Below are 25,958 nucleotides of genomic sequence, written 5' to 3'. Positions count from 1 at the left end.
TTTTTCAATTTTTTTTTTTTTTGAGAGAGAGAGAAAATTTTTTAATATTTACTTTTTAGTTTTCGGCGGACACAACATCTTTGTTCGTATGTGGTGCTAAGGATCGAATCCGGGCTTCATGCATGCCAGGTGAGCGCTACCCCTTGAGCCACATCCCCAGCCCCACGATTGGTTCTTTAGAGAGCCTAAGGTCACCAGGGCAACACAGGATAAGTCAACATTAGTCCTCAAATATGTTCTCAGCAAACCCAGGAAGTGGAAGTGTTGTGAAGATCTTGGTCTCAGGGTAGCAGATAAAGTTGAGATTCTGGCCAAAATGTTATTCATTACGAGGAGAAAGAGTGATGGTGAGCAGTAGCATAGATTCCAACCAACAAACGAGAAAACATAAAACTTTATGTTAGATCACCAGTTTGTGCTTAAACAATCAAGTCAACCATGTTGTGTTAAAATCACAAAGCAAACTTCCATAAACATTCTTGTATTTATACTTTTTAACCCTGCCCAGTCACAAGACAGGTTCCTACAAGTAAAAATTCTGAGATAAAATATGTGCATGTACTGTTTTTGAAACTTGTATTGTTTTCCAAACTGTTGCCCATAATTTTACACCATTTTTACATTCCTCCTAACATATGGAAGTCTATGTATCATCCCCAAACCTGAGAAACAACTCTCATTTTACTTATGTGCTATATTGTTAACTTCTTGCCTATAATTCCTGTGTTTAATGGGGACACTAAAAAATATCTTCTGTATTTCTTCATTTAGAATTAATATTGCTCCTTAAAATGGATTATGCACTATTGTATACATTACTTTGTTTTATTCTGAAAATAAATATGTAAGTAGACAAAGCTTATATTATGTTCCTCAGTTTTTTTGTCACTATATCCAAAATAACTTGATAAAAACAACTTAAAGGACAAAATATTTATTTGGGGGTCATGGTTTCAGAGGATTCAGCCCATGGTGAGCTGGCTGTAAGGCATAATCATGGTGGAAGGGCATCCAGAAAACAGAGAAAAAGAGAAACAGAAAAAAAAAAAAAGGGCCAAGGACAGACACAATCCCCAAGGTAACTTCCTAGTGACCTACTTCCCCTATGACCTACTTCCGCCAGCCACTCATCAACTTGTTGTTTCTACCACCTTCCAATGGTTCATTCATATTATTAATCCATCAAAAAGATTAATCCACTGAAGAGGTCAGAACCCTTGTGATCCAAACTTCTCACCTTTGAACATGGCTGAATTGACTAACACATGAGCTTTGGGGGGATACTCAGATCCAAAACATAACAGTACTTGTATTTAGAATTGAGAAAATTGAAGGCAAGCAAAGTTGTCCAGAGTCATTGTAAGTGGTAGAATCACATTGGAATTGGGTGCCCTGGATCATGCCCTTGATCTTCTATATTTACACTGCTGTATGTTATCCAAGCTGTCTGCAGCTCTGAATGGTGTGTCTGTGATGCATGTATTCATTTACCCTTCATTGAGTGGCCTCCATTTATTTGTCAAGTGCTATGCTAGCACGGTTGCTGTGACAGAGATGAAAAATGTTCTGCTCTTTTTCATGATAGTTTCATCATAGTTGACAGAGAGAGAGAGATAAAAACCACATAAATATGTTAGTTGAATGAATCATAATAAAAAGTGATGTGGATAGAACAAAGTTAAGCAGAGACAGCCACTAGGAACTCAGTAAGGGAAGAGATAGCATTTTCAAATATAGTGACTGAAAAGGGTGTATTTTTGTTGTTGTTGTTTTGTGTGTGTACGTGTAACGAATTACCACAAATTCATTATCTTAAAATAATCCACATTTATTTCCTGTGGGTTAGTATGTCTATCCTTTGATAAATAAAGGTTTTGGCCTATATTTTTATCTAATAATTTGTCAAGGAAAAAAATCCTAGAGTTTCTGGCAGAATTTATTTGGGTCCTTATTGCAGGACGGAGAGCCTGGACTGCCTACTGACCACCATTCAGGGACACTCAGCAACTAGAGGCTGCCAACAGTCTCTTGCTTAAGGAACTTTTCACAAGCTCTTACACCGGAACAGAGGCTTCAAAGTCAGCAGGAAGAGCTCCTTTCCTATTCTGTTAAGATGAACTCATAAAATATTGTATATGAAGCAACATAGTCAGTGGTGAGACCATCCCTCACTTTTTCATATTTTATCTAGTTGGTAACAAGTCATGAGTTTCGTCTACACTCAAGGGAAGCAGTTTACAAAAAGACAAGGCACACTGGAAATCAGCTTTGGATATTTTCACCAGTGGAGATCACATTGCGATGGGAAAATTTGAGCAAAAATTTGTAGGAGGTAAGGAATGAACTATTATGATATTTCAAGGAAAAAGAGAGAGAAAAGGGGAGGAGAAGAGGAGAGGGAAGGAGGAAGGGAGGGAAAGAGAGAGAAAAAAGAAAGAAAGAAAGGAAGAAAGAAAGAAAGAAAGAAAGAAAGAAAGAAAGAAAGAAAGAAAGAAAGAAAGAAAGAAAGAAAGAAAGAAAGAAAGAAAGAAAGAAAAGGAAGAAAGGGAGAGAGGGAGGGAGGGAAAAGAAAACCTCGAGAGAGAATAACCAGGGCAAAAGTAATATGAATTGCAGTCCATTTATATTTGATCACTGCTCCTGGTGGTTTTATGCCTAGTTGGTTGCATTGATGCTCCAGAGATGCTAGTTTATAAAGGGTGGGGAAAGAAGAGTTATCCAAATTATAACACTGGGCAGGTGACAGTTGACAGAGGGAGGGGAAACTTGGACCTAGTTTATAGATGGTTCTAGGAGAGATGCAAGCACTGTCTGAAAGCAGCAACCTGGGGTGCTACAACTCCTTTCTAGGACATCCCTAAAGGACAATGGAGGTGAATCCTCCCAATGGGTGGAATCTCAAACAGTGAATCTGATTATTCATTTCTCCTGAAATGAGAAATAGCCAGATATGAAATTATACATCAATTCATGAGCCAAGACCAACATGCTAGGTGGCTAGTAGGGACTTGGAAGGAACATGATTGAAAAGTTGGTGAAAAGAAGGGCTGCGTATGTGTACTGACTTCTCTGAGAAAGAAATTTGTACATATTTATGTCCTGAGTGTTCCTCAAAGGATGACCTCAGATGAGAAGATTTTAACAATCAAAGGAAACGGAGACTGTTCTATGGAACCAGGTCAGTCTCCTTCTCCAGTCACATATGTCATTGCCTAATGGGCTTCTGAATAAAGTAGCCACAGTCGTAGAGAGAGGTTACGCAGGAGCTCAGCAACAAGGACTTCCACTCAGCAAAGCTGATCTGACTCCATCACTGCTGAGTGTGCCCTTGGCCAGCAGCAGAGACCACCACTAATCATGTAGCTCCCTGGGATGATCGATCAGCTACCTGGTAGCAGATGGATTGCTTTGAACTACTGCTTCTATCATGGAAGGAGTAATATGTTTTTCCTGGAGTAGACATTTACTCTGGATATGAATTTGCACTCACTGTCCACAATGCTGCTCAATAACCTACCATCCACATTTAACAGAATGCTTTATGCGAAATTGTGATATTCCACTTAGACCCTGATCAAAAAACTCATTTCATAGTAAATAATGCTCAGCATTGAGCCCAGACTCATTGAATTCTTGGGTATTGCCATGTTTCCCATCATCCTGAAGCAGTTAATTTGATAGAGAGCAGAACAGTGTTTTAAAAATGCAGTGGCAGCTCCAGCTACATGGCGATACCTTTCAGGATTGCGGCAAAATTCTCCAAAAGGCTGTAGATGCTGTGAATCAGTGGCCAATCTATGGTGCTATGAATTCCATAGCTGGGACTCAGGTTTCAAGAGATCAGTTTGTGGGTGAACCTGAGAGTGGCACCACTCCCTATTATTCCTAGTGATCAACTAGTAAAATCCGTGCTCTCTATCCCACACTCTATTCTCTGCTGGCCTAGAGCTCTTGATTTCAAAAGGAGAAATACGCTCCAAGGAGACTTATTAATGGTCCCAATGAATGAGAAGTTAAGAATGTACCTGGTCACTTTGTCTCCTCAAGCCTCTGAATTGATAGACAAATGAGGGGAATCACTGTGCTGGATGGAGGTACTGGTTCTTATTTCCAAGAGACATTGGCCTGTTACCCCACAATAGAAGGAGGAGAAGTATATGTGAAATACAGGTGACCCCTGAGGGCATCTCTTCATATTTACTTCAGTCTGTGATTGAAGTAAAGGAAAACTACAACTCTTTTCAGGCAGGACTAATAATGGCCCAGTTCTTTTAGGACAAAGGTTCAGGTCACTTCATCTAGTACAGAGCTGTGATCAGCTGAGGTACATTCTGAGGGAAAAAGAAATGGATAGTGAAAAAGGATGTTACAAATATCAGCTTTGTGTAACCTATGGATAAAGAGGGCAAACTCTGTGGGTATGTGTGTGTGTGTGTTTGTATGTGTGTGCCTGTATCTATCGATATCTACTGTATCTATATAATTTTTATATATCTTTATCCTCTTTTCTTTCTTTTCCCATTATCATAAAGGGTTATTGAATAATATAAATGTTTTGTTATTGCTAATTTTGCATGGTAATATTTAAGTTACAGGATATTAAAGAGAAGAATGAACGTCACCTGATACCTTTGCCTACTATTCTGAGGAAAGGCTTAATGTGTTTTCTGTTGTACGTAAGGTAATGTGCCATGTTAGGCAGAGTGTCACCTTATTATTATGTTTCTTTAGCAATGAAGTATGGTTTAAGGGGATGCATATAGGTGCCAAATTAACAAAGGTAGACTTGTGATGGTTCATTTGATGTGTCACCTTGAGAAGAGCATGGGACTCAGAAAGTCAAATGCTAGATATTGTTGTGAAGGTATTTTTTAGATGAGGCTAACAATGAAATGACTTTGAGGAAAGTTGATAGATTACTTGTAATAATGTTTGTGAGCCTCTTTCAATCAATTGAAAGGTTTAAGAGAAAACAGCAAGATCCTCTGAAAAAGGAAGAACTTATGTCTCTAGACAACCTTCAAATTTTCGCCCCAGTTTGTACCTGACACCCTTTCCTGCAGACTCTGAACTTGTCAGCCCCTACAAGTGTGCACAGCAGTTCCTTAAACTAACACACACACACACACACACACACACACACACACACATTCTCTCTCTCCTCTCTCTCTCTCTCTCTCTCTCTCTCTCTCTCTCTCTCTCTTCCTCCCTCCCTCCCTCCCTCTCCCTCTCATACACACATATATCCTAATAATTTTGTTTCTCTGGAGAACCCTAATAGAAGATGAGTACTCCACTCATGATGTTTGGAATTAACACTATAAGTTCCTATCATATTATTAATTATATTGTTCTATTTCATTAACAAAATTCCTTTTGTGGGGACAAAAAGGCATTGAATTAAAGTAATAAAAGTCCTAGCCTCCCTTGTAAATAAAAGTGGATATGTCACACAGTCCCCAATAATAGAATTGTAAACAGATGTCTCTGAAGTAGATATCCCTTTAAAAATATCTCACGAGAAGAAAAACTTTTTTTTTTTTTAAACATGATATCCTGTTCCTTCCCATGTATAATTGTAAGTCTAAACAGGTAGCAGATAATGGAATGCTATTAGTTTGAAGAGGCCAAGGTGCTAATACAGAAAAATAAAAATGTTCACAGTCCATAATAGCATCATTGAATTACAGCACCAGCCTTATGCTAATTATTTATTTAGTTTGAAAACAAAAGAGACTTTGAGATTTCTCTTATTTATAGTTGAAAATACTCTTAACTTATATATCTGGTTAGTAGACATATCCCTGGATAATTTTCTTCATATTAAGAGACCTCTGTCTTCTCAGATGATATTGAAAGTTCCTTCCTATACTTAACACTCTAAGAAAAATGTTTCCAATGCCATCTTTTAAAATGAAGTTAATTGGTATAAAAATAAAATATATTTAGAGTAATAAGAATTATATTGTATGTTTCCTATTATAAATAACTATATTAATTTTTGTTTTAATTCTTCTGTTAATAGTTTCATATTTTGTAGTTAATACATTATCCACTATTAATGTTATTCAATATGAATATAATATTCACTATGATTGTTTCCTCAAATATAAATCTCCCTTTCAATCCTAGAGAGTTTTTTCTATCAAGAACTATTTTCATTGGCTCTTGAAAAATCTAAGTTTATGCTTTTTACCTTATAAAGGAATAATGCTCTCAAAATATTACAACTCAATCACCACCTCCATTTCCTGAATCAATTTAGCTCTCTTTGAAAGAGCCTCTGCAGAGTGTTCTATTAGAATGTTAGCAAATATACTTCTTCAAAGAAGGTTAAAATATTCTAGTGGATGTTATCACATTTCAAGGTGTAATTTCCTTCTAGTCATTATTTAATCAATGGCATTATGCTGAGTGATCCTGTAGAAGACTCTTTTTAAAAAAAAAAAAGTTCTTCTCCCATTACTATCAAGGATGGATATGTATCATTTGGACTTTTCTCCTGGCGGCTTTAAAAGCATCTAATCTCTTAATGGCATATCAGATCTGAACAATATCTTTCCCCAAGGCCTCTCATTCTTTAGATTCCATTAACTCAAGGTTCCTTTTGTGGACAAAAACCTCATTCTCATTCTAATATAAAAGTTTTTGCAATCGGTATGTGTTATGTCTAAAACTGATTTTCCGACCATTGAGTTCATTTTCTTAAGTGCTGGATCAGAAGTGTCTCGTGCATTGTAAGTGCTCAAGAATGCTTGTCAAATTGAATTGGCATAGGATGGCAGTGATTAACTTATTTTTACAATACAGGCTTTGAAAATTTGCTAACAAAATCTGGATACGATCTTCAGCAGTATAGGGAGAGCAATGAAAACTTGATTGTAAGAGATATTGACACTATTATTTTAGAAATGTCTGAGCAAATTGAATGGGCAGAAATTGAAGAATGGTTGAATCACAGCTAACTTTATAAGGATACACTATCATTATTACAAATAATGTTAAAAGTTGCCAAATATTTGTGATATGTTTGGATTCTGCTATTATTTTTAAAAGAATATGCCAATATTTTTACAATATAATAAAAATTATCTTCATTTATATTAATAGTATTAAAATGACGGAAAATATGCAAGTTGCTAATCCTTTTTCTCTCTGTGAGAAAAATCTGAATATTTTATTTTCCATTATATAACATTTTCCATTTTTCTCTTATTTTTATGTTTTAATTGGATAAGAATCCTTAAATTTAACTTTGAAATATAAGAATGTGATGTATTTTAAAACTGAAGCAACAATTACTCTTATGTGAAATCTTCAAACATATATGTTTGTCTTAATAAGTAACTAGATTGTTCCAAAGATTTCCAAGAACTTTGAACATTCACAAGTAAGTCAATATGTTCAATAAAATGGATAAAATTGATCTGGCAAATTTTTATATATTTTATTTTTGAGAGTGTGAAATACACCTGAATTGGTTAACATTTTTATTATTTCTTTAGTATAAAGGGAAAATAATATATATATCCTGTAGAAATACTGGTATGTGGGAAATATACTATATAAATTTAAATCTATCTTTTATTTTTTCGACTCTCAAAATAATTTGTAGAGTTATAATTTATTAAAGAAATTGTGAGTAAACTATTAACAAATGTTTTGTCATCTATAGAGGAATTTTCACCCTGTATAAAATAAGAGCTCTGTTTCTTAAATATATAATAAAGGTGAAATATCAACTATATAATAGAAAACTTTAATTATGATTACAAATAACTTCAAATTGCATTTGGACTGGCAAGAATTTGAAGAATTTATTAATTTTTGTTAGGCAGTGATAAGTGAGACTTGAGAAAACTAGGATTATTACTTGGCCAGGACCTCAGAGTCTTTTATAAGACATTTGGTTCTTATTTGTGAGATTGGGCTTCTGAGACATAAAGACTACCACATGCATTCATGTGGTCACATCTCTCTGTAATTAAATTATAACTGGAATGTTAAAAACCCAGAACTACTATGGGAAAACAAAAATTCTTGCTAGATAGGATGTGAGATGTTAGCTTATATTCTCCTAAGAGAATCTAATGTTCAGTAATCATTCAAAAATGCGTGCATGACAGAATGGCCCATGCCAAAGAAAGCTGTGTCCTCTGGGCACTGAAATGAGAGCAGTGCTTGCTTGGTTATCATGCTAACCTTTATACAATAGCTATTTCAAATTCTGTCTCACAGCTTTTGAAGAAACAGATATTCTGACACAGGCTGCCACAGTGATGGAACTCAAAAGTGATGCTGGAACATTTGGGATAAAATCAGCCTGAGGAGTCTAAAGGTAGGGAAAACATGTACTATGATTTCAATGTGTCTCCCCAAAAACATTCATTGGAATTTTAATTCCCACTACAACATTGTTGGGAAACAGACACTAATCAGAGGTGTTTAGGTTATGAGGGCAAACTGAATAGATAAATGTTATTGGAATGGGCATGAATTTGTTAACTCAGAGGTGGCTCTGTAATAAAGCCTGGAGTTTATCCCCCTTCGATCTTATCTCTCATCTTCTCTATACACTTCCACCATGGGGCAAAGCAGCAAGAAAAGCTTTTGTCAAGTGTCAGCTCCTGGAATTTGGACTTCCCAGGTCGCCAGAACTGTAGGCAATATGTTTTTGTTTATTATAAATTACCTAGGCTGTGATGTTCTTTTATAGTAGACAAAATGGCTTCTGAATCCATGATTCTAGAACAGAATCTTGGCCACAATTACAGAGGGATACACTGTTGGAAACAAATCCGCCTTAAGAATGAAGTTGAACCTCTTTTCAAATGTTTAGAAATTATTATTCAGTGACATCAGTGAAAATGATGAAGTGGAATTTCCAAGGGCCTGTATGGCACCTCCACAGAAACATGCCCTTGTATCTGCATGCATGGGTACATACACACACACACACACAAACAACAAACACACACACACACAAACTCCGAATACAAACACACACACACACACACACACACACACACACACACACACACACACACACCAAACACAATAGGATAGCTTTATGGGATATTAATTCTCCCTTGTTCCATTGCCAGACTTAGAAAATGAATACCAACCAAAAATACTCTACTTAAAAATACTATCTTTTGAAAATAAAGGAAAATTAGGATATTTCATATAAACAAAGCCAGGAAGTTTGTTTCAAGTAAACTAACTTATGAGAAATGGTACAGGAAGCCCTTAAGACTGAAATTAAAGGACACAGGGTGTAATGTGAAGTCATACAAAGAAAAAAAGTACAGTGGTAAGGAGAAGTGCACAGGTAAATATAAAATCAAAATAAGGGCATGTCTTTTGCAACTCCTCTATGACGCCTATGTAATTTGAAAACAAATATATAAACCAAAATTATAAAACTTCTATTGTACATGTGATATGCAAATTATAATTTATAGTGATAACTTCATAAACAGGGAGGTATAAACCCATGCCAGAGCAGCTTTTTAAAATAAAACTAAAGGATATTTACAAAAGAATGCTATTAGAACACCTACCTCATACTATCAAGAAAACTCAAATCAAAATAGATTGAAAGACTAAAACTAAGAGCTCAATCTATAAAACCCTCAGAGGAAATCATAGGCCTAGAATTTCATGACCTCAGATATAGCAATGTTTCTGAGCCCAGAACACTAAAGTCTGAAAGAAAAGAAAAAATAGATAAATGGGACTTCATCAAAATTAAGAAATTTTGTGCATCAAAGGACATCACCAAGTTAAATGAAAATACAACCAAGAGAATGGAAGAACTGTTTGCAAATAATATAATTTAAAGAAAATGTTCTGAATATATAAACAAAACACAAAAAATCCAATTTTTTAAAATTTGGTAAAAGACTTGGACAACTATTTTTCTAAAAAGTTATGCAAGTGGTGAAAAAGTAGAGTAAAACCTGCTCAGGATAATTAGTAATTAAGTAAATGTAAAGTAAAGCCACAAGTGAATACCATTTCAAACTCACTATGATGCCTAAAATTTAAAAATATAGGGCAATAAATGTTGGCAATGATATGGAGAAATTGAAAAATTTTAAACTTTTTAAATTGGTGCATTATATTTACACAAAATAGTGAAATTTATTGCTACATATTTGTACATACACACAAATATAATGATATGATTTGGTCATTTCATTCCCCAGTACTCCTCTTTTTTCTCCTTTCCTCTCTTCTCCAGTCTCTTTAATGTACTGGTCTCCCTTCTGTTTTCATGAGATTCCCCCATACCACTTTTTTGAATGGCTTTTAATTATTTTTGGAAATGTACAATAGTATAGAAATTATTGAAAATAATTTGGAAGGTCCTCAAAATTTAAACACAGAATTTCCATATGAAATTGTATTCCTATATTTGTACCAAAACTGTTTGAAAAATAGATATTCAAACAAACATTTGTACACAAATGACCAGAGCGGTACCACTTTCCATAGACAAAGTGTGGAAACAAACCAAATGCCTATTAATAATGAAGAAACAAAACTATGGTATATTTAAACACTGGGCTATTATTCATAAGGACATAAAAAGCAGCGTATATTGTGTTATAACTCAAAAATATTATACTGTGGGACACAGGCTAGATACAAAAGATTGAATATTGTACAATTCAATTTATATGAAATTGGCATGATAACTGAAGAACAGATACAGAGAGAAGATTAGTAGTCTCTTGGGACTGAGGGTAAGAAAATGGGAAGTGACTATTAAAAAATCCAAGTTATTTCTGGGGTAATTAAAAGTTTTGTAAGTTGATAAAAATGTTGGTTATACCATGTACTAAGTGCCACTGAATTGTACACTTCATTATGGTTAATTTTATGTTATAAGAATTTTACCTAAAAGAAAATGCATTGATTTTTCTCACATTTTCTAATATAATTATGATTTTATGTAAGTATTATTAATTAGTTAAATGAATAAATATGGTTTCAAGACCATCAAAAAAAAATGTCCAGTGGGGAGAATTCAGAATTAAAGTAGGAAAAGCATGTGAAAAAGCAAAAAAAAGAATACAAAACAAAAACAACAATGACCTTTTAAATCTCTTTTTTTTTTACTTACCAATTCCTTTATTTGTATCTGATCTTTGCAGAAACATTAGCATTAAAACTACTAAGTTGTTTTCCCTCTCTTTTTAAATAAAGAGACATTTTACATTGCAGAAAACTGGTTTGACCTGAACAATTGCCAAGGTCATATAGTATCTCTGTGTAGTCCCATCTAGTAATAAGCTAAGGCTAAATTACATGCTCTCCAATTTGTTGGAGAGGAAAAGGCTCATGAACAGTGCCATTTACTGTACCTGAGACTAAGATAATATCTAATCTACTAGCAACACAGCTTTCATAGGGGCTTCAGAAGACTGCTAGGAATTCCAGACATATTTAAAAATCTATATTTACTGCCACTTTTCCTCATGAAAATGTAGGATATCTCCAGAAGGCTGAGATGTTTAGCATATAACTGTAAATGATACTGTCCCAGATAAAATTGAAATTGGGGATATATCCAGAAAATGGCCTCAATTCTGCAACCTATATCCAAGATGATATATTGTTCATCTTAGCTTTCCCTATAAACTTATGTATGACTCTAAAATAGAATCTATTTAAAAAAGAATTTTTAATGGTATTATGGAAAACTTATGTGTTTGGGAATATTTCAAGATATAAAATTTGATCCCACCATTTTCTGTTTTTGTGATCCATAATAATCCTTTCTCCACCCATCAAATGGGCAAGAAAATACCTGTGTAAAGCAAATACACTACCCACTCATTCAGTATATTTAGTATGCTGAGATGGAGTGACTTTATCTTCTAAACCTATACAAAAACTCTGATGAAAATATTCTTTAGTCATGTTGCATAATTGCTTGAAGAAATAGATATCAATAATATTTTGAATTAAAGCAGCTTAAGTATGAATAAATGTCTCTGTTCATTATTATTTACATATATTAGTTGTCCAAATTAATAGGCTTCACTGTGACATTTACATATATGCATAGATCATGCCTGTTTACCTTTGTTTCTGTCCTATTTTCTCTTCCCTTTCCCCCACTTCTACCCAGAACCCCTTCTCCTTTCTAAATAATCACTCTTTTACTTTCAAGTGTGTGAATGTGAGTGTGTGTGTTTCTTTTTAGTTTCCATATGTGAAAGAATACAAATAGTACTTGTCTATGTCTGGCTTATTAAGCTCAACATGATGCCCTTCTTTTCATACAAATGACAAGATTTCATTCTTCTTTATGACTGATATTCCATTGAATATGTATGATTTATCCTTTTATTTGTTAAAAGGTACCTCAGCTCGTTCTACATATTAGGTAGCATGAATTGTGCTGCAATAATAATGGTAAGAATTTCTTTTTTGTATGCTGATTTCATTTCCACTGGATATATGCTTAAGGTGGTATGGCTAAATTATATAGTATTTTAATTTCTAGTTTTTTTTTAAAGAGTATCTTCATACTTTTTTTCATAGTGTCTGTAATAATTCTCTCCACATCTTTCATAGTGGCTATAAATACTTACCATATTTTTGCCAGTATTTGTTATTCTTTTAAAAATATCTATCTATCTATCTATCTATCTATCTATCTATCTATCTATCTATCTATCTATCTTCCTATCGATCTATCTATTTAGATGGACACAATACCTTTATTTTATGCATCTTTATGTAGTACTGAGGATCGAACCAAGGACTTCACAATGTGAGATGAGTGCTCCACTGCTGAGCCATAGCCCCAGCCCTGTTATTCTTTTTATAACAGGCATTCTAATGGAAGTGAGATGGAATCTCACTCCAGTTTTTTGATTTATAGTTCTCTGATAACTAAGGCACTAAGCATTTTTAATATATTTATTGGCCATTTGTAGATTTTCTTTAGATCTGTTCAGAATATTTACTTATATTTTGATTTGATTATTTTTTGATGCTGTTTTTTGAGATATTCATTTAACTGTAAATGATATGGAGCCTCTGTCAGATGAATATTTGGTAAAGACATTTTCTAGTTCTACAGATCATCTCTTCACTCTGCTGATTGTTTCCTTTGTTGCACAAAAGCTTTTAAATTTGATGTAACCCCATTTATTAGTTCTCACATTTGTTTCCCAAGCTATTAGAGTCCTATTTAGGAAATCATGGCCTAGCCCAATATCTTGAGATGTTTCCTGCATGTTTTCTTTTAAAAGTTTTATGCTTCAGATTTTGTATTAATATTTTTCATTCACTTGGAGCTGATGTTTATACAGGTATGAGATAGGGACTTAGTTTCAGTCTTATACAGATAAAACCAGTGGAGGAAAAGTCTGTCTTTGGTCCAATGTATATTTTTTGATATCTTATTAGGAATCATTTGGTTGTAGATAATTGAATTTTCTTTTGTGTGTTCTTTCTCATTCTATTAGTGGGCATTTCTGTTTTTATGCTAATACTATGCTGGTTTTGCTACTTTGTCTTTGTAGTATGTTTTGAAATCAGATGTTGTGATCCTTCAACATTGATCGTTTTGATCATGATTCCTTTGTTTATTCAGAGTCTTTAGTGTTTCAGTATGCATTTTAGAAGGGTTTTTTTTTCTACTTTTGGGAATAATGTCTTTGGAATTTTGATGTTTAGATTGCTTTTGTTAGTATATTTTAACATTGACAACATTAATTTTCCAAATTAACAACATTAATTATCCAAATTCATAAATCCATCTTGTAATGTGTTCTTCAATTATTTTCTTTCATATTTTTATTTTATAATGAGGTCTTTCACCTGCTTGGTTAGAGTTTGCCTTGTTTTCATTCTTCTGTATTATTTTGTTCTTTTTGTTTGGTTTTGTTTTTTCTTGTTTTGTTTTTGAGGCACTGTGAATGAGGTAATTTCTGTCTCATCATGTATGAGTGTGTAGAAAAGTTACTGATTTTTGTATATTGATATTGTTTTCTGCTATTTTGCTAATTTTTTTATCAAATCACAGAATCTTTTCATGGAGCCTCTAGTGTTTTCTAAATATAGAATTATGTTATCAGTAAACAGGGATAATTTGACTTCCTCTTTTCTTACTTGCATTCCTTTCATATCTTTTTCTTGCCTCATTGATATGGCTAAAATTTTTAGTACTCTATTGAATATTGAGAATGGACACCCATTTCTTGCTCCTGGTATTAAGAAGAGATACTTTCAGTTTTCCACATTTATTCATTGATTTTGGGCTGGTTATCATATCCTTTATTATGTTGAAGTATAATTCTTTTTTAAAAAACAATTTTAGCTGTAAATGCACATAATACCTTTATTTTATTTACTTATTTTTATGTGGTGCTGAGGATCAAACCCAGTGCCTCACATGTGCCAGGTAAATACCACTGAGCTACAACCCCAACCCTGAAGTAGGATCCTTATATACCTAATTCATTCAGGGTTTTATCATGAAGAGCTGTTGAATTTCAAGTGTTTTTGTTCTGCATCTGTTAAGATAATCATGTGATTCTTATCCTCAATTCTGTTTATATGCTTTTGCACATATTGAACCATTCTTGTGTCCCTAGAAGAAAACCAACTTCATTATGGTGTTAGGTTTTAATGTGATGCTGAATTGAATTTCCAAGTATTTTATTGAAGATTTCTGTATCTATATTCATTAGATGTATTAATCTATAACTAACTTACTTTCTCTCTCTCTCTCTCTCTCTCTCTCTCTCTCTCTCTCTCTCTTTCTCTCTTTCTTATGTGGCCTCATCAGGCTATGCAAGCAGGGTAACACTGGCTTTGTAGAATGAGTTTAAATGGGTTGATTTATAGAAAATAGTTTAGGGAGCATTAATGTTTGTCATTTTTTTAAAAAAGTCTGCTAAAATTTAGTAGTGGATCCATCTAGATCTAGGTATTTGTTTGTTGACAGAATTTTATTACTCAATCTCTTTACTCGCTATTGATTTGTTGATGGGCCTGAAGATTTTATCCTCGGTTTAGTTACTGGTGTAGTGCAGTTGTGTCATGTGAATAAGCAGGGATTAAGGCCAGAGTTCCCTCTCTGTGCCATATACTTCTGGACTTTTCAGCAATGTATGGCTAATGCAGTATGGGTGCACTTGATGGCTGAGGTCCCTGGTAGGTGAATTACCTACAAGAGTTATACTATTTATTTTTAATGTTGCTATGGGGTGTTAAGATCTGTAGACAAGTCAAAATAACACGTGGTATTTTGCCAGAGAAATGTTAGAGTTCGTAAACAAGTCTGGATGGTGCCTGGCAAAATGCCAGAGGGAGTGGTTTGAGAAGTAACAAAAGTGAGCCATTAAGTGTTGAGATTCCTTATTGGTTGACTGATGTATCATCTAGTTTATGCTAATTAAGATAAGCTGTGCAAAATGTATAAATAGCTCTGTTGTCCTCCAATAAACGGCTCCTATTCCTGCTGTATCAACGAACACAAGTTGTTCGTCGCCCCCCCGCGGCAGATGGTGGCCCGTTACGGGGAGCCCCAGGACACTTGGGGTGTATTGTTTTGTCTTTATGATGAAAATATGGAAGAGGTGAGAGGTAAATTGATAAGGGAAAGAGGCACCCCAATGGAACGAAGAATAATTAGGGCATGTGTTGATAAGAGCCCAGGAACTCTAGTTAGAAAGAAAAAGAAAGTTCAGAAGAAGAAGGATTATCAGGAAAAAAGTTGCAGCAAAAGGCTATTACTGAATACTTTTCGTTACCGGAGGGTGCGTGAATTGGAATTGGGGCAGCGGCTGGCACGTGTGCGAGCCAGTCATGGTGCAGCAAGTACTTTGCAAGCGGCAGCAGCAGCGGCAGCGGGCTCTTCCACTGCCGGGAGCCCAAATCCAGACCTAACCTGGAGGCATGGTCTCGCAGGCTCTTGCTCCCTGTGCTGGGTGGCAGTTTGAGTCCAGGATGCTCCCGGACTCTCCCCAGGGCCATCTGGGGCTGCCCAGGATTCTACAGCCGGCAGAAGACGCTACCAGCATCCCTGATTTTTGGTCATTTTCAATGCCAATAACTAAGCTACAATGGTTCTCCCACACCTGGAAGCTAATGAGTAATGAGCACTATTAAGGCTTATTTTAAATGTAAAAAACCTTGAGGTAATGTACTAAATTGTTCAGGAGGTTGTTTTCTTAGTGGAATGCTACAGGATTTTCTTTAGCCAGCATTGCAGAGTTCCTGCCTTCATCCCAGTGCCAATGAAAATGAAAGTGGAAGAATTTCCAGTGTTGCTGAAAACCGGAGGAGACTTTGGCTGAAAACTGGAGGAGACTTCGGATCAAGCTAGCTGCCTGCAGACCTTACGGGGACTGTGATTCAAGCTAGCTGCCTGCAGAACTTACCTGGACTATGATTTACCTGGACTGTGAGTTAATCTATTGAGACACTGCTTTACTTGGACTGAGACAACAAACTGTAATGTACAACAAATTGTAACTTGATATCTTTGCTAACAGTGTCATTGCTGGTATAATTTTTCCAAGGGCTTCTTGCATGGAGCCATCAATTGGCTTGGTATTGTTACATTTTGTATCCTCCCTTTCTGTTTGTAGCAGGTTATTTATGGTGTTTCTGTAAAAACCACTATGGTCGTTATGTAAATTAAACAAAAGGGGGAATTGTTAAGGTCTGTAGACAAGTCAAAATAACAAGTGGTATTTTGCTAGAGAAATGTTACAGTTCGTAAACAAGTCTGGATGGTGCCTGGCAAAATGCCAGAGGAAATGGTTTGAAAAGTAACAAAAGTGAGCCATTAAGTGTTGAGATTCCTTATTGGTTGACTGATGTATCTAGTTTATGCCAATTAAGATAAGCTGTGCAAAATGTATAAATAGCTCTGTTGTCCTCCAATAAACGGCTCCTATTCCTGCTGTATCAACGTACACAAGTCATTCGTCACCCCCTGGTTATTCTGCTGCAGCCGGACTGCGGCAATGGGGGTCACAATCCCGGAGCAAACCTTTAGTCAACACCTCAACTATGATTACTTGAGAACATGTTATTGGCTGGGGCCTTTTGTAACCCTGATTCTTTAAGTTGAATTTTCCACAAAGAATCACAAAGGACTACATTGCAGTTGGAGCAAGGTGCACCTTCTCTCAGCTGGCTGGGAATGGAGCCATTCAGCATAGCACCTGCCCAATGTGAGTGAGGTGCCAGGCTTAGCTCTCATTGCAACAAAGAAAAAAGGTCAAACAAGAAACTAGAAAAAATAAATAAATAAAAACGAAGTAAAACAACAACAGCGTTGACATGATCAACAACAGAAAAAAAAAGGATTAAAAAAAGTAAAACAGCAATAAAAACTAAAAACATATTTGAAAATAAAAGAAGATAGCAAGAGAAAGCATAAAAAATTATAGAAGAAATGCGGTCCAAAAAAGGAATGGTGAAGAAAAGCAATAAAGCAGGAAAAAGCAAAAAGCATAAGAGAAAAGTTTAATATTAAAGAGAAGAAAATAAAGAGAAAGAAACACAAAATAGTGAAAAAAATATTAATAAATATTAAAACTTCCTCCCTGCTGTGGAGCTTCAATGACTGGGCAAGAGTGGATATTTCAAACCTATGGCAATCAAAGCTTCTCTCCATGTTTTCTTAGTCTGTACATTCCCTGGACACAGCAAAGGCCGGAGGTCATTTACCATCCTCTTCTGTGTGTGTGTATGTGTGTGCGTGTGTGTGTGTGTATGTGTGTGTTCTTAAGGTCACTAGCAGGAGCGATTTGTGGCTGGAGTAGAGTAGAATACCTTTTAGCCTCTTTGCATGGTGGAATGAGCTTGGGCAGAATGCAGAACACACTGATAAAGATTCTTCTTGGACCTATATGGGCTGCATACTATAAGAACAAGACATTGATATCACAGGAAGTCAGCAAGCTGGGGCAAAATGCAGTTGTCCCGAAATATTCTCTGTGGAGCTTTTTGTGCTGTTTTCTCAGAGGGCAGAAGCAACGTGAGCTCTGCATCATGATCCTTTCCACTCCCAGAATAGACAGAGTCTATGTAATCTTAAGTATCTGTGCTGGGGGATTAGAGCATGTTCTCCACTATTTGTTTCATGTGATTATGCCATTTCCATCCTTGGCTTCTGTGGGCAGTCATACATCACTACTTACTTTGCTGGTCCCTGATAACTAGACAAAGCTTTGATTCAAAAGAAAAGCACTTTTTTTTTTTGTAACCTATGTGCCCCTGTCTATTCTCTCACAACATAGAACTTGCAAGGATTTTGTATCAGTCTGCCATGTCATAGGCCAACTCAGTGCTATTGCACTGTTCCAGGGAGAAGAAAATGGAGAGTCCATTGATTTACAGAGTACAAAGCCTAAACATTTCTTTATTTATATTATGATGACATTTCATTGAGTAACAGATATCAAAAGATTTCTGAAGGTAGACGACATTGTCGAATGTACTTAATTCCTTTTAGAAAATCAATATCATATCTGTGTTACTTTTTCAATTTGATTTTTATGTCTGTTTTGCAGCAATAGTTCATACATTTACATTTTAAGAAATTTAAAATATTTATTAAGTGTTTTTTGTTTTGTTTTGTTTTTTGGTACAACTGAGCTATGTCACTGGCACTTTTTATTTTATATTATTCTTTTATTTTGAAGTAGGGTTTCTTAGTTGCTCAGGCCCGCACTAAGTTGCTGAGACTGGTTATAAAATTTTAATAATCCTGTCTCAGCCTCCAAAGTTATTGGGATTACAGGTATACACCCCTGTGCCTAGAAAGTCCAGGTAAATCTTATGGGTTAAATCTATTCTTTTTCCAAAACATCCTGCACCTTTTTGTTATGCTAAGTTTCTGCTATAAATAAATATATCTTAGGTACTGTGTGAGTTTCCTATTGCTTCTGTAGCAGTTATCAGATCTCTTTGTTATTCTGCAGTTTTCAAAAGTCACCTTCATTCCTTAGAGCTTGACCTTTGCAGTCCTCAAAGCCAGCAGTTTCTCTCTCACTCATAAGCTTTGGCTATGCCTCTCTTGCATGCTTCTTTCATTTATAAGGACACTTGAGATTACATATAGTTCAGAATATGATGCAGAGACATCCAGAAGACTGTCCCCTTTTCAAATTCCTTAAATTAATCACATCTACAAAGTCCCTTTGCCATGTAAAGTGACATATGTGTATGTTCTGAGTATTATTAGAACATGAACATTTTGATGGGGTCATTATTTTTTCCATCACGAGTAACTCTGATTAGAACTATAAGTTAGCTAACTCAATAGGTTTTATCAAGTATTAACATTAGAGAACTTTGATAAAGAACTCTTCATCAAAAGCACTACATTTAAATAGCAGAATATATTATACTTAAAAGATGAAATGGCATAAAAATGTGCTTTATTGAATCTATTTTGTTCATTGAGGTAATACATATTTTTAATCGACAACCAGCCCTACCATGTACCATAATTCTGCAAAACTGGCTTATCCAGAATACAGGTTGTCACTCCCAATTTGAGTTCAATGTTAGCATGTTTCATCAGATATCTAATAAAAAATAAGTAATAAGATTAGCACTAGAGTCCTAAATATAAAGACAAAAAGTAATACTGTCCCATAGTCTCCGTGACTTTGAGCAAATTTATAGCAAATTTAAATGTTAAAGGTGCAATATCACATTTTTAAAAAAATTACAATCTTGTAACTTGAAATTTTTATTTTTATACAATAGATCCTTTGAGAACTGTTCTAACTCACAAACTGATCAAATTATAAGCTACTTTTTCATTAAGCCTTTATATAACTCATCTGTGGACAATTGTACTGTTCTATTAGTAACTGATCTGTTTTCAACAGAAAACAGTAATAAGAATGACTTCATTCCATTTCATTAAGGAAAATGAAGCAATTAGCAGATAAATTAAGGAGATAACTTAATTCCTTTGTTAGCTTCTGAGAGGATTTTAAATTTTTTCTTTGTGACTTCAAATGTCTGCCAGGTAGTGAACTCCTGTGATCCCAGCTACTCAGGAGGCTTAGGCAGGAGGACTGCAAATTCAAAGCTAGCATCAAAAACTTCATGAGGCCAATATGATCTTATAGAATACATTGTAAAGAAGTATTTGTCCTCATTTATTTAAAGTGAGATTATTATGTTTTAGAATTTTTTTGCATTTCAAAAATCATTAGTATAATAATATTTATCAAACTATACAATGTGCAATTTTATGTTATAACTGTTGCTATTGCCATTATTTAGATGGTTAGACTTTTGATAATTTGAATCCACAAGCCTAAACTACTACCAGTATTTACTTTTCAGTCAACAGTGGAATGTTTTTATTCAAATCTTCCACCCATTTAAGGGATTAATTTTAACTTGCTACCATTTTTGTCTCTATGGTGTCATGGTTTAATTGAACAGTATGATTGTTTATTTCCTAGGTATATAGCACTATTGAAGGTGCTATGAAGCAAAGAGATTGAAAAGGAATGCTCTCAGCAACATAAAGTTTCACAGACCATAATATTTCATATGTGGATATAAAGTGATATTTTTTTCAGAAGAAGTTAAAATCATATTTCCAAGAAATGAAAAAAAATGTGAAAATTGTAAATAAGCTTTGGGTAAACTGTCAAAAACAAAATGAAACAACGGAAAGATAGAAGGGACACTGTAAGTAGTTTCTAAGTTAGAAACAAAGACATGAAAAACGAGAAGGAATGCTTAGAGTTTAACATGATAAATTTACTATGGTGAGGGAATGTATCAGTTTTATATTGCTGTATAAAAATAATCACTGCAAACTAAATAGCTTAAAGTGACACACATTATTAGTCACAGTTCCACAAATTACAAGTGAGATACAGAATGACTGTGCTCTCCCTAGGGTACACAAATATGAAGTCAAGAGTGTCAGGCAGACTGACTTCTCCTCTGGAGACTATGAGGAAAACCTGCTCCCAAGCTAATTTTTGCTGTTGGAAGTGTTCTGGTCTTTGTGGTTTAGGACTGTGATACCTGTTCCACTGTTGGTTACCAGTCAGACCAGATTGCCTCATGCCTTATCATGCAGTTCTCTGCTCTGTAAAGCTTGAAATGTGAGCTTTGCATGTGTCAAATTCCCTCCATGCTTCAAATCTCTTACTTTCTGTTTAGATAAACCAGGGAAAACTGTTTTTAAAGGGCACATGGGATTAACACAGACCTGAAGGGATAATCTTAAAGTTTGCTGATCTCTGATCTTACTGGTATCTCCAAAATAACTTCATGGTGGAATATGAACTGGTAAGTAACTGAAGACATGTGTACAACAGGGCCTGATAATCAAGAAAGCCAATCTGGAATCCCAGCTACTATGGGGAATAAAGAAAACATGTGTTCTTTATAAAAACAAATGCTTTTCTCTGAAAGACAGCCTTAAATATTATATTCCAATGCTTGGATTCTATTCTATGAGTAGACATTTGGGGCAATAAACCCTCTTGTATATTATTTTCTGAATCTTTTTGAGGACACTGGCAATATCAAATGACTTGAAAAATATGTCACACAAACATTTTATATTTTCTTTTTTCAAATTATCAAATAAGATGAAAAAATATAAATTATAAATATGTTCTTCAAACTAAGGAATTTAGCCAGAAGAGGACCTAAATGTTGGAAGAAATCCAGATATGGGATTGGATAGATTAGAAAGTTAGATAAGGAACACAGCAGTCTGAAATTCTGAGTTAAGTGTGTAATTCCAAAGGAAAATCCAGAGAATCTACCTGCTGGATCAATACATTAAAAAATGGGCAGTGGACATAAATGTAATTATGTAAAATTTAAAATGAAACTTTGAATACTAGAGCAGTGGTTCTCCTCTTGCTAAACCAAAACATGCTAATTTAGTAATAGTAGAGGGGCCATTTACCTCTAGCTCCTCACCATAAATTCACCCCTCATGGAAACCTGCCTATGAATACTTTGTATCTCTATGAAAAAGCCAGAGTCTGAACTCTTTTTCAAGGAAGAAATACCTGGGAAATAGATATTCCACATTTCTGTACAAGTAACACCAGTTCTTCCAAAGGAAAACACATCTGAAAGAAGTGAGAATGAAACTGAGATAATCAGTATCACTGAATGATACAATCCAACCAGAACTAAAGAAAACAAAAATCCTACATATTCAAATAGGTGAAGAGATAACATTTAAATCCAAAAGTCTACCTGGACTGAGGTGTGGTTCAGTAGAAGAACATGCCCTATGTGTGCCAGGCCCTTGGTTGAATCCCCGCATCAGGAAGGTAAAAACCATTATAATCCAGAATTCCATAATCAAGCAAATGTAAAAGCAAAGAAATTATTTTGAACTATGCCAGAACTAAAACATGTCATATGATTATTCTAAATATGCCATCTCTTGCCAGGGAAGATCACAGTAAAAAAATTTAAAAAAAAAATAGAAACATAAAAAAAGCATGAAATATATGAATCAGTGGCTTGATCATTGTCAAAAAGAATCAAATAAAGCTCATACAAAGTGCAAAGGAAGTCGTTTGACTCTTGAAGGCAGCATTAGTCTCTTTCAAGCAGGAGGACTTAGTGACAAAAGACTACATTTCCCTCTTTATGTGTTCTGTTACTTGCTTGGTTCTGTAAAAAGAACTGACTTAGTCACCGTGACATATATACTGCTGTTGGATGTAAAATGATTCAACATAGAGACAGTGCATTGATGACTTAATTATGGTTGCAGAATATAATAAATGTAATGGTATTCTTTTAACATTTTCAAATTGTATAACACAAATCTCTAAAGAAAGTAGGAATTTTAAATGCAGGCATACTGAGACTTTATCTTTTTATATCAGTAGATCAATATATAATGTATGATACTGATGAATCCTGAAGTTAAAAAAAGGATCAAAGATTACTAGAAACCATAGAGATAATATATTTAATGAAAAATATCATAGGTGGTTGCAGAAAAAATCACTAGGGAAGAAAAGTAATTCTTCATTTTCATAATGGTACATCAAGAAGCAGTTTGAAATTAAGTTAATGAGATTATATAGTGTATATGTACACACACATGTATACACGTAAGTATATTAAGACAAGCATTTTTAGAAATCGTTAATCTTGTTACCACTTGAAACTGAAAATGGACTTGAGAACAAAAGGGCCAGACTTATATATTATTGTGGTCACTCTACATATTTGTAAATATTTATATATTTTAAAATTTGTTTTACACAGCTACAACTTTAAGTCTGTTTTACATACAAGAACTAACCCTCCACAATTTCAAATATGGTCCAGGAAAAGTTTTGGAACATAAAAAAATAAATTAGGAGATATGATATGGTAGAGTTTAATTATCTCTGTGGAATACTAGCTGTTTTTACTACATGTTTTAAAACCTGGTAAAAATGGATGGAGTTTTATTTCTCAGTTTCAAAGAAAACTAATGAACTAATACTGTAAGAAGCCTGACATTTAGTCTTACCATAGGACCAATGCTAAGACTAAATCTTGACTCAATTAATCATGATTTGATAGATTTACAAGAAACTCAAGATAATGTTGTCATCCTTTTAAAGGAATTTAGATATGATTAGAATATTTGAACTCTTCCTAACAGACTTCCTTCATTGACTCAAATAAATAGATTTTATATCCTTGGTATTGTGCCATGACAAAGATAATGCTATAATCATGCTTGTGAATCCAAATGCATACTTACATTCAAATTTCATGCTATGGTCAAAAAATTTAACCAGCTGGTTAGTTAGAATCCACAGCTCTAAATTGTCATCTGACAATGGTAAACAATGTATGACTAGATCCTAGTAAACCGTTGTTCAAACCTTCACCTGTAAGATTTTAACTTTTTAAGTATTTCCCTTATCTGTAAAAGAAAATTTTATATCTACTTAACAAAAGACAGAGAAAAATTAATGAACTCTCAATTTTGTTCATTGTCTCCTTTACGGTTATCACTTATTTGTCTGCTTTAATTTATTTTATTGATGTTTTATTATTTTCAGTGTATAAATCATTATTATTTTTAATGATATTGCTGATGAATTTTTTTTAAAGTTTATTTTTAATTGCCAATGGTGATCACCACTGATGGATTCATTTATGTTGAATCATTCTTTCATCACATGAATAAATCCTACTTGATTGTAGTGTGTGATTCTTTTAATGTGCTGTTGAATTCAATTTGCTAATCTTTCACTTAGGACTTTTGCATCCATGTCCTTCAGGGTTATTGGTCTTTAGCTTTCTTCTTGTGTAGCCTGTTTCTGACTCTGGTATCAGTGTGATATTGGTCTTGGAAAATGAGTATTATCTCTTTTAAAAATTTTTTAGAATAATTTCTTCTTGTGTAGCCTGTTTCTGACTCTGGTATCAGTGTGATATTGGTCTTGGAAAATGAGTATTATCTCTTTTAAAAATTTTTTAGAATAATTTAAGAAGGATTGATATTAATTCTCCCATAATGTTGTCAGAATTCACCTGTGAAGATATTTATCTCCTAGCTTTTCATTTTGGGGAGCTTTTCATTACCCATTCAATCTCAGTATTGGTTATTGGTTTGTTCAGGTTTTCTATTTTCTCGTATTTAAGTTTTGATAGGTAATATGATGCTCAACAATAGTCTGTTTCTTCTAGTTTGTTCATTTTGTTAGCAAATACTTACTAGTAATTGTCCCTTATGATCATTTTTATTTCTGTGGCATCAGTTGTAATATCTCCTAAAAAGTTTCTGCACTGCAAAGGAAAACAATCAACAAAATGAAAAGGTAACTTACAGAACAAGAGAAAATATTTGCAAGGCATATATATGATAAACAGTTAATATTAAAAATATTGAAAGAAATCCTATAACTCAATAACAAAAAAATAAATAAAAAATAAGCAAAGGAATTAAACACATAATTTTCCAAAGAAGACATAGAAATATCTAACAGGTATATGAAAAGTGCTCCATATTAATAATTATCTGGGAAATGTAAATCAAAATGATGTATTACCAGAAACCTGTTAGGATGGCTATTATCCTTGTTAGGATGTAGATAAATGGAAAATCTTACTCTGCTAGTGAATATATAAGTTAGTGAAATCATTATGGAAATTGATATGGAGATTCCTTTAAACATCAAATACAGAACCATTTGATTCAGCAAGTCTAGTTCTGAATATGTATCCATATAAAAATATATCAGGAACTGAAAGAAATATGTATGTTCAAAAGTTCATTGCAGCATTATTTATAAGAGCTAAGATATGAAAACAGTTAATGTCCATGAATAATTGGAAGACTAAATAATGGTACATGTACATAATGAAATATCATTCTGCCTTTAAAAATGAAGAAAATACTACCATTTTCAACAGCACAGATAGATATGGAGGATTTTATGTTAAGGCAAATAAGCTAGATTCAGAAGGACTAAGAGTATGTAATATTGTTTGTATGAAGAATCATACATTCATAAAAGCAGAAAATAGTAAGGTTTTTGTCAGGGTCTGTAGTGGAGGAGGAAATGGGGTAGGCATTAGTTAAAGAATCTACTTTCAGTTATATAAGATGAATACATACACACACACCACAAACCCACACACATATGTAATATTTAAGGCTTTATATGTCAATAATACCTCAAAATGTTTTTCTGGATTTTTGTTTTGTTTTAAGTAAAGGAAATTGTGCCATTTGTAACAATCTGGATGAATCTGGAGGCTAGTATGCTAAGTGAAAGAAGATAGATTGGGAAGGATAAATACTACAAGATACCATTTTATGAGGAATCTAAAATAACCAAACTCAAAAGCAGAGAGTACAATGGTTGTTGTTCTGGACTGGTGTAAAAAGGGTAGACGAAGAATAGTGTGTACAGTTAATAATACCGTATCACGTCCTAAAG

The 25,958-nt window shown here is 34.1% G+C and overlaps 1 protein-coding gene across 2 annotated transcripts in view; it reads right to left on the bottom strand.

The window, feature by feature from the left end:
- Znf804a (zinc finger protein 804A) overlaps positions 1-25,958 on the bottom strand; it is a 295,981-nt gene that overhangs the window by 19,028 nt on the left and 250,995 nt on the right. The window contains exon 2 of one of the 2 annotated variants that reach the window (XM_078017709.1): positions 24,731-24,801. The exons of the other annotated variant lie outside the window; for it this stretch is intronic. The gene's annotated coding sequence lies outside the window, so the exon portion shown is untranslated. The remainder of the gene's footprint in view (positions 1-24,730; positions 24,802-25,958) is intronic. 2 annotated transcript variants of the gene reach the window in all.

The sequence above is a fragment of the Ictidomys tridecemlineatus genome, chromosome 7 (assembly GCF_052094955.1).
Source record: "Ictidomys tridecemlineatus isolate mIctTri1 chromosome 7, mIctTri1.hap1, whole genome shotgun sequence".
Lineage (NCBI taxonomy): Eukaryota > Metazoa > Chordata > Mammalia > Rodentia > Sciuridae > Ictidomys > Ictidomys tridecemlineatus.
The sequence above is the reverse complement of the archived record's forward strand: the minus strand, read 5'-3'. Positions and strand labels throughout refer to the sequence as shown.